The sequence below is a fragment of the Mustela erminea genome, chromosome 13 (genome assembly GCF_009829155.1).
Source record: "Mustela erminea isolate mMusErm1 chromosome 13, mMusErm1.Pri, whole genome shotgun sequence".
NCBI classification, from domain to species: Eukaryota; Metazoa; Chordata; class Mammalia; order Carnivora; family Mustelidae; genus Mustela; species Mustela erminea.
In genome coordinates, this window is record NC_045626.1 from 31,756,124 (window position 1) to 31,765,903 (window position 9,780).

Consider the following 9,780-nt stretch of genomic DNA (forward strand, 5'->3'; position numbering starts at 1 on the left):
TGTGAGGTGGTATCTCATTGTGGTTTTGGTTTGTATTTCCCTGATGCCGAGTGATGTGGAGCATTTTTTCATGTGTCTGTTGGCCATCTGGATGTCTTCTTTGCAGAAATGTCTGTTCATGTCCTCTGCCCATTTCTTGATTGAATTATTTGTTCTTTGGCTGTTGAGTTTGCTAAGCTCTTTATAGATTTTGGATAGTAGCCCTTTATCTGATATGTCCTTTGCAAATATCTTAATATCTTCTCCCATTCTGTCAGTTGTCTTTTGGTTTTATTGACCGTTTCCTTTGCTGTGCAAAAGCTTTTGATCTTGATGAAATCCCAATAGTTCATTTTTGCCCTTGCTTCCCTTGCCTTTGGCGATGTTCCTAGGAAGAAGTTGCTGTGGCTGAGGTCGAAGAGGTTGCTGCCTGTGTTCTTCTCAAGGATTTTGATGGATTCCTTTCTCACATTGAGGTCCTTCATCCATTTTGAGTCTATTTTCATGTGTGGTATAAGGAAATGGTCCAATTTCATTTTTCTGCATGTGGCTGTCCAATTTTCCCAACACCATTTATTGAAGAGGCTGTCTTTTTTTCCATTGGACATTCTTTCCTGTTTTGTCAAAGATTAGTTGACCATAGAGTTGAGGGTCTATTTCTGGGCTCTCTATTCTGTTCCATTGATCTATTTGTCTGTTTTTGTGCCAGTACCATGCTGCCTTGATGGTAACAGCTTTGTAATAGAGCTTGAAGTCCGGAATTGTGATGCAACCAACTTTGGCTTTCTTTTTCAATATCCCTTTGGCTATTCGAGGTCTTTTCTGGTTCCATATAAATTTCAGGATTATTTGTTCCATTTCTTTGAAAAAAATGGATGGGACTTTGATAGGGATTGTGTTAAATGTATAGATTGCTTTAGGTAGCATAGACATTTTCACAATATTTGTTTTTCCAATCCATGAGCATGGAACATTTTTCCATTTCTTTGTGTCTTCCTCAATTTCTTTCATGAGTACTTTATAGTTTTCTGAGTATAGATTCTTTGCCTCTTTGGTTAGGTTTATTCCTAGGTATCATATGGTTTTGGGTGCAATTGTAAATGGGATTGACTCCTTAATTTCTCTTTCTTCTGTCTTGTTGTTGGTGTAAAGAAATATCACTGATTTCTGTGCATTGATTTTATATCCTGACACTTTACTAAATTCCTGTACAAGTTGAACTGTCATTTTCTTGATGGAAATTGTGTCTACACTGTACCACTCAAACTGACTTAGTTTGTTCACAGAAACAGATTTTTTAAAATAAAACTATTTGATTATAATAATCAGATTACCTGATGATATTTTTAACAACCCATTATTTTTCTAGTTTTGACATTTTTTTCTCTCTAAAATATTCCCCATGGAGAAACTAATAAAGAACTAAAAGTCTGACATTCTTCCTCTCCTACTCTTTAGATTTACTAATGCTCTGTTTCTCTGGAACAGAACCAAGATTGTGAGGCTGGTCCCACAGAACTATATTCTGGGACCATATGGAGGGATCACTGAAGGCTGGTCTGTAGATAGTACCACCTTAGATCAAGTTCATTTTGATACTTTAAAAACACTGTTTTCTATTGTTCTTTTCTTCTGTAGGTCCAGTGTCATGAGCTCCATAGTAGATTCCTTTCCATGGTGAGTAAGTTTACATATACTTCCAGCATGATGGTAGAAATGCTAGCCTTCATAACTGAATTCTAATTTGTAGGAAATAATGTTCTAATGTGTTGTCCTTGTGATAATATAAATGCTAATCATTTTTTAAACCACTGAATTCCTTTCTTTAGCAAAGAGTTCTATAGTAAGATTCTAAAGGAATAATAGAAATGCTAATTATTTTGATTAACACAAAGGGGAAAGTCTATTAAAAGTTCCTGAAAATGCTTCTTTAGTTTTATATATTTTATGGCTTCTTTTAAGACTGACCTCAAGCTATATGCCAGGATTTTATTTTTTATGTAAATGGTTTCACTCAGAATGTCCTCCCAACTTCTTATTTTTAAATGGTCTCTATATGAGAAACTGAATCAATATCTATTGTGTATTTCAAGTCTCCATAATTGTATTGAATAGATGGAACAGTCAAGTGGAGAAATTGATGAATATTACTTTGGGAGAAAGAGCTGGTATTATTTGAAAATTTGTTTGGTGTGTATGTGTGATATGTGATTGTTTAAAATGCTTCAAATGAAAGTTTCTTTGAGGTCAGTCTCTTTTCAAGGTATTTAGGATTTTTTTTAAAGAAAATCTATAGGCAAGGAGTATATCTATACAGAGATAAATGTTCTGGGTCTAAACAAATCTGAAATAACATGTTGTTTTGGTATTTTCAATAAAAAATGATCTGTTTGATAAAAATGTAATTTAACTAGTACTGGGAAGGGGGGATTGTGGAGGGGGGATAATTAATGGTTAATAGAACAGACTCTGAAATCAGATAGCTATGGATTGATTCCTAGTTTCACTACTTTCTAACAGTGTGATTCTGAACAGGTTTCTGTTTTTTTTGTTTTGTTTTGTTTTGTTTGTTTAAATTCTCTAACTAGAGTTTTAGTTGTCTGTTGTCAAGATCAAATGGGATAATTCATGCCAAAAAAAGGGGAAAAAAATAAAGAACAAGCACATCTGGAACATAGGAAGAGAATAGCATTTGTATTACTATGACTAGTTACTCTATTACTAGTGTTAGCATGTGATACGACTGTTATTATTTTTGTTATCTCTACTGAAATTGCTTTAATATAAGCAAAGTACTTCCAAAGGAGACATGGCTTGTCTACCTTTTTATTTCTAATTTTCAAGCACTTCTTTCAGTTTTACCAACTTCAGTACAATTCATAAAATGAAAATTACTGAGTGCCTACAAGATGTCAGTCTTTGTGATAGGAAGCACATTTACAACGATGCAGGAGAGGGGGAATGGCCATTTAGTCAAACAGCACACTTTGAGAAGTGTTGTAATGAAAGTATGAGGATAAGGAAATGAAAGAAGGATGGCTCTGTTGAGGGCGACAAAGAAAGATTCTGAGGGAAAATTATGTCTCAATTGATCCTTGAAAAATGACGATGAAAACTCTTTAAGGTGACAAGGGAGGGAGTGGGAATCCAGGCAGGGGGAATAGTATGTGCAAAGGCCTCGTGGTTTAATAAAGCTGGCCTTGTTGAAAGAGTTTATTATTGTAATTAATTGTTGTTGGATAAAACATACAAGATTAGAAAGCAGTAGCATGTGCAATTGGAGAATTAATCATGGATTCGTTTATGGAAGGCATCAGGTCTTGATGAAAGCCTTGACTTTACTCAGTAAAAACACGGAACAGTTGAAAGTTATAAGTGGGTCAGTGGTAACTGTGGATGGCCCTATAGGGAATGAGCTGAAAGATGTGTGTAGTGGGCAGTTAGTACTTAAAGTGGAGGAGGAAGAAATTATGAAGTTGTGACAAAAACACTGAAAAAAAGACAAAGAGAATGGCGATAGGATGATAGAAAAAGATTCAAGAAAAAATTAGAGGATGATATAAATAGGCCACGATGACTGACTTGGCATGAGGGCTATGGGAGCTTAAAAACTGAGGTGGGCATGGCACTGTGGCTGTCAGTCACAATCAGGGGAACAAAAGGAGGAGTAATTTTAACTCCATGTTTGGTGTGAGGGTTCACATCCAAGATCTGAGGGGCTGAGCCTTCCATTTCTTTATGCTTGATAGTGCTTTGGCTCTAGTCTGTGAGGCCTGGAGAGGTCTGGACCAGAGATTTAGCCCTCAGATATGTTAGAAGTAGATAAAACTGCTCTTGAAAAGAATGGAAAGAAAGAAAAGAATGAAGTTGGTATGTTAGTGTCATTAGTGTATAGAAACTGAGGCAGCCATGAAAAAGGGTTCACAAAGGCTCAAAAAAAGGAATTTCTAGGTAAAGTTTCTAGATAAAGTCAGTGGAGTCCAGTTCCTCAAGAAAGTCAGATGAGATTAGGTGTGAAAATTGCCCTTTGGAACTGGCAATTACTGTGATCTGGATGAAGACAGTTTTAATAGAAGGGCAGTGAGCAAAATCCAGATTGCCACATGTAGTAAATGAATGAAGGGGATTTAGTATGTTGGTAACTCCTGGGTGTGATGGTGCAGTTCAGTATCAGACAGAACACTAACAGAGCTAGCTTCAGGTGAAGCCACATGTCTAATACAGCAACTGCTCTGCTGAACCTCAATTCACTTATCTTCTTGGTCACCATAACAGTGAATCGTCAACAAGAGCATAGCTTTGTTATGTTATTAAGGAGAGTAAATGGATAGACATTGGTGTTCTGCTTTCTAATATCAACTAAATATTTGAGTCCCTGATTACTTAACTATCGATGGTAAACTTGAAAACAGTTGGTCTGAGAAACGTTTAGGTCTACAGCCACAATCCCAGTTGGAATGTTCGTATCTGAACGAAGTTTGTCTTTCCAACTTTCTAAACTGTTCTTTTGGCCTAGAAGGGTAAAGTACATTATCTCCTGCTATTTCATTTTTATTAAAACTGTTTGAACTTGGAAATGAGGCCTGATGGTCCCATTTTCAGAAGGCTGAAGGTCACTGGGTGTTTCTGTTCAAAAAGAGAAAACAATGTGTAACCCCTCTGGCACCATAATCAAAAGAAATAGTGTGGTGATTACAGCCCTGCGCTGAGCTGGCGGCTGCTACAAATATTGGAACTGAGTTTGATAGGATCCTGTATTACCTTATAACAGAGTATCATTCCTTACAGTTCCAAGGTCAATGTCTCTTTCTCAAATAACATTTCGGACCTATAATTGTTCATCTACATGCCAGCAATTATGGGGGAATTGATCAGCCAGTAATTAATGCCATGCTATTACACTTTTTAATTTGTAGATTATGCAGCTGCAAGCGTTCTCACATTTTTAATTTGTATATTATACAGCCACAAATGTTTACAATGCCCTTTTTAATCTCCTTATACTACCACTGCCATTATTCACTATAGATTAATGATACCCTGGATGCTGGGGTTTATTTCATTTACCACTCTTACCAGGAGAGCAGTTAACATTACTGTGCTCTATTACTTAATGTCTTACTGCAGCTGCTGGTGAGCATTGGTTACCCTTTAAAATATTACCAGCCAGTTATTTTTTCTTTATTTTTTTAGCTCTCTTGTCACCAACAATACGACTCTGTGGTAATATTATACTTTATTTCCAAATTTATTTCAACTGGTTCTATCAGAGATATTTAAAGAACTCACTCTAAGTAATACAATGAACTGAACCCCTCCCTAACCACCCCTTGTCTATCTTAGAGCCTATTTGGGGTTATGTGACCAATATAAATTTTTTTTTCATCCAACTCTCAGGGTTTTTTTGTACTTGCAAGATGATTAAATTATAAAGAAAATTTCAAATAGTCCCCAACTTCTTTTCAGTTAGCCAGAAATATTCTCAATATTGACTGAGGATAAGTCAATAGTTTGAGATGCTGCTGTTCACATGGCTAGGATAATTGTGGAACATACATCTCCTCTGGGTTTCCTCAAGGTGATCCAAAGCTTTAAGGGGAGGGCTGTATCCATCTCCTTGATAAGACATTGTGACAGCTCTAACACTGGCACTACTCTAAGCCACCAGGCTTAGGTGCACAACACCCACATCACAGAAGAATTCTATAAAACAGATCATGTGTACAATATTGTATTAGTTACTGGTCAGGATGCACAGAAGTGAAAGATATTGTATCTATCATCAAAGCATTTGTATTCTTCTTGGTAATAACTATAAAATAAATATGTAAAAAACTAATAATAAGCTCTACATAACTAAACTACAGGAATGAAATGATTACATGAGAGCACAATGAACAGGGTGTCCCAATGTATGTGATAAATGGACAAAAGAGTTTTATAACCAATTAGAGGAATGGCTTTTCAGAGGGAGGAGAGAGTGAACCCTGGAGGGATGACTTGAGCTGAACTCTGAAGAAGGAGGCAATTTGAACAGACTGAGAGTGGAAAGCACTTTCCCTGAAGATAATACAAAATGAACAGACACTTTAAGTGATCAATATTTGTCATATATTCAAGGGGCAGTAAAGAGTTGAATATGACTCAAAGAACATTCTCAGTAAGGAATAGTAAGACTTGAAGTTGGACAGTCTGCCTGTTACAATGGGTCTAGAACACCAGTATAAGGGCTTTTGACTTCATTCTGTTCAGAGTTTCTGTGGGCATTTTTGATGGAATTTTGTTGGGGTATTTTATTTTTTTTATTTTTTATTTTTGCCTTTTTTGTGGTTAATTTTTTTTGTTGTTATGAGAGTGCCATTATTGAAGCAATATTTTGAAGAAAATAAAATTGTATGGGTTGACATCAAGATCACTTAGGAGGCTGATGAGTTAATTAGGTGTGAGATGATAAAAGTATAAACTCTGATGGTAATAGACACAACATTCCTGGACACCTAGAGTGTTTCTCTTGTCTCCTTCCTAACACCTCTGTTCTTTGCTCAAACTCAACAAATTCTATCTACTTTGAAATGTTCAGAACTTGAATCTGGCATCACTTTTTAATCACTAAGAGATTTACTGTTTTTGTTTTGTTTTGTTTTGTTTTAACATAATATTACACATGTAGATGTCTTATTTCCTAAAATGAAGTATTATAATCATCATAATAATTATAGGTCAGATATTGTATTAAAAATTTTATACACACTATTTTGTTTTATTTCATTCCATAATCACCTCTTTTATTTAATTTCTCTTAAGAAATTAACAGGGGCTTAGTAATTATCACAGTAACATAATGACAGAGTCATAATTTAACCCCAGTCTACCAGTTGTATTCTCTTTTTTGAATTTGTTCTTTCATTTATTCATTCATTCACTAATATTTATTAAGTTATCCTTAATACCTGACATGATGTTGTGCTAAGAATACTTTAGTGAACAATAATAGATGAGATAGATCCCTTCTCCTTGGTGATATGGCTGAGCAGAAAGTAAGTACAGCCTATATGTTTAACAAGTCCTACTCTCATAGGATATAATTGGAAAGCATATTAACTATTTGTATTTCTCTGTGTCCCTTTAAATATTGTCTCTTACTCTTGAATGAAATAAATTTATTTAGGTAAATTTAGGTAAATTATGTAGGTAAATTTTCATGATTTGGGGGTGGTTTCTACATAATAAAATTCCTCTTTATAGATAATTTTTTAGTTTTTTTCTAACTTTATTGAGGAGTAATTGAAAAATGTATGTATTTACAGTATACAACATAATTATTTGATATGCATATACATTGTAGAATGATTACCAAGATAAAGATAATTAACATATTCATCACTTTACATAATTAACTTTTTTTGTGTGTGTGCTGAGGATACTTAAGGTCTACTCACAGCAAGCTTGACATATACAATACTGTATTAGAGCCATTGTGCTGTACATAAGAGCCTCAGAACTTATTCATCCTATAACGAAACTGTATATACTTTGACCTGTATCTCCCCATTTCCCCCCTATCCCCCCAAGCTGGTGGGAAGCACCATTCTGTTCTCTAGTTCTATGAAATTGGCTTTATTATTATATATTCTTAAAAATTCTACATATAATTAATATCAAGTTTTATTTGCCTTTCTCTGTCTTACTTATCATAATGCCCTCCAGTTTCATCCATGTTGCTGCAAAGGGCAGGATTTTCTTCTTTTTTATGGCTGAATAACATTCCTCTGTGTGTGTGTGTGTGTGTGTGTGTGTGTGTGTGTGTGTGTCTCAACGTTTTTTTAATCCATTTAACCATGGGAGGCCATTTAGAATATTTCTGTATCTTGGACATTGTGAATAATGCAGCAACAGACATGGAGTACAAATATCTCTCCTGGACACTAATTTTTGTTTCCTTCCAATATATATTCAGAAGTCAGACAAGGACACTACAAGAAGATAAAATTATAGGCCAATATTCCTAATGAACATAGATGTGAGCAAACTAAATTTGAGAGTACATTAAAAGGATCATATACTATGATCAGGTGAGATTTATCCCTGAGATGTAAGGCTGATTCAATTTACACAAATCAATAGATGTGATATACCACATTAGTAGAATGAAGAATAAAAATTAAATGATCATTTCAATAGATGGAGGAAAAGTATTGGAAAAAATCAACATCTTTTCATGATAAAAACTCTCAAGAACATATAGGAGGATTATACTTCAATGTAATAAAAACCATTTATGACAAGACCACAGCTGAACACCAGACTCAGTGGTGAAAAGTTATAAGCCTTTCCTCTAAGTTCAGGAACAAGACAAGGATGCCACTCTTGCCACTTTCATTCAATATATGACATGACTCTATTTATATATATTCAAACCTTATGATCATGTAAGTCCAAATACAGTAAGATCAAAGCCTACATTTTATTCAGTATTATGGTTACTCCTCTTCACTAACCCAGCAGGCTGTTGGCCAAGTCCTTCACAATGGAGGAAGAGTAGCATTTGCATTGCACCTGGTGTATGCATGATCCTGGCTTGGGAATAACTTATTCTTCTTCCAGTTTGTAGACCTTGACTTATACTGATCCTTCCAAGATCAGAGCTAGGAAGGGAGAAGCAGAATGGTGAGTGGAGTCCTTGTCTGACCAATAAAGTGACATAGTTCATTCTATCTTGGCTGGGCACATTGGTAAAATTGACTCTTGCTCAAGTGGACTCTTGGGAGACCTGTTTTTCCCTTTATGTGATTGATAAATTCTCTTACATCTGGTTGTTCAAAGCATCTTCCTTAGCCTGTGGCCATTCACAAGGGCCTTTTGGTTCTTTCTGCTAACTTCTTTTGCCTTTTCTCACAGAACTTTTGGGTGGGATTTAAGGGAACACCATGTGGCCTAAAGGAAGTGCTTATCTTGCATCCTTTTCCTCTTCAAAGTCTAGGAGCACAGATTGCCCAAGGCAGCCAACCACCTTTCCTTTCTTTCATTTCACTATCAGAATAGATAACTAGCCTATCTCTCACACTTGAGATTTTCTCAGACATAAATCTAATGTCCAACACACTGCAGGAGACACATAGTAACTGTCAAAGAAAATTCTGTGGGGTCCTCTGCCAGAGGATAAGAAAAACATGGCTGTCCTTACCTAATAGAAGGAGTGAGACCCAAAACACATCTGCCTCCTCTACACTCAAACTTTCTTTCACACAGCCCTTTTTTAGGCCTCTCAAACATATACAAACTTATTTTATACACTAGAGCTGAGAAAATCTCCAGGGTACAAACTAATTTTCTCCAACCTCCTATTACAAGTGCTGTATATAGTCTTGCACCCCATTTTAGGATAACTTGTTTTTAGTCTTAGGACCTCAGTTCCAGTATATCATGACTGATACATAAAGAAACAAGATGAAGTAGTAGTGAGCACTATTAAGAAAATAAGAACCATGCACAATTCAGCAACACGTACACTAAAATTGGGATGATACAGAGATTAACATGGCTTCTGTGCAAGGATGACATGCAAATTCATGAAGCTTTCCATATTTGGGGGGAAAAAAAGAAAGAGGCAAACCAAGAATCAGACTCTTAACTATAGAGAAACGAACTGATGATTACCAGAAGGGAAGAAATGGGTTAAATAGATGATGGGGATAAAGGAGTTCATTTGTCCTGATGAGCACCAGGTGTTGTATGGAAGTGCTGAATACTGTATTGTACACCTGAAACTAATATTATATGTTAACTGACTGGAATTTAAAT

General features: G+C 35.6%; 1 non-coding gene across 1 annotated transcript; it reads left to right on the top strand.

The window, feature by feature from the left end:
• Window positions 1-9,464: 9,464 nt before the first annotated feature.
• On the top strand, window positions 9,465-9,568 carry LOC116572542. The gene has a single exon (XR_004278398.1). It is a non-coding gene; the product is annotated as a U6 spliceosomal RNA (small nuclear RNA).
• Window positions 9,569-9,780: the final 212 nt, after the last annotated feature.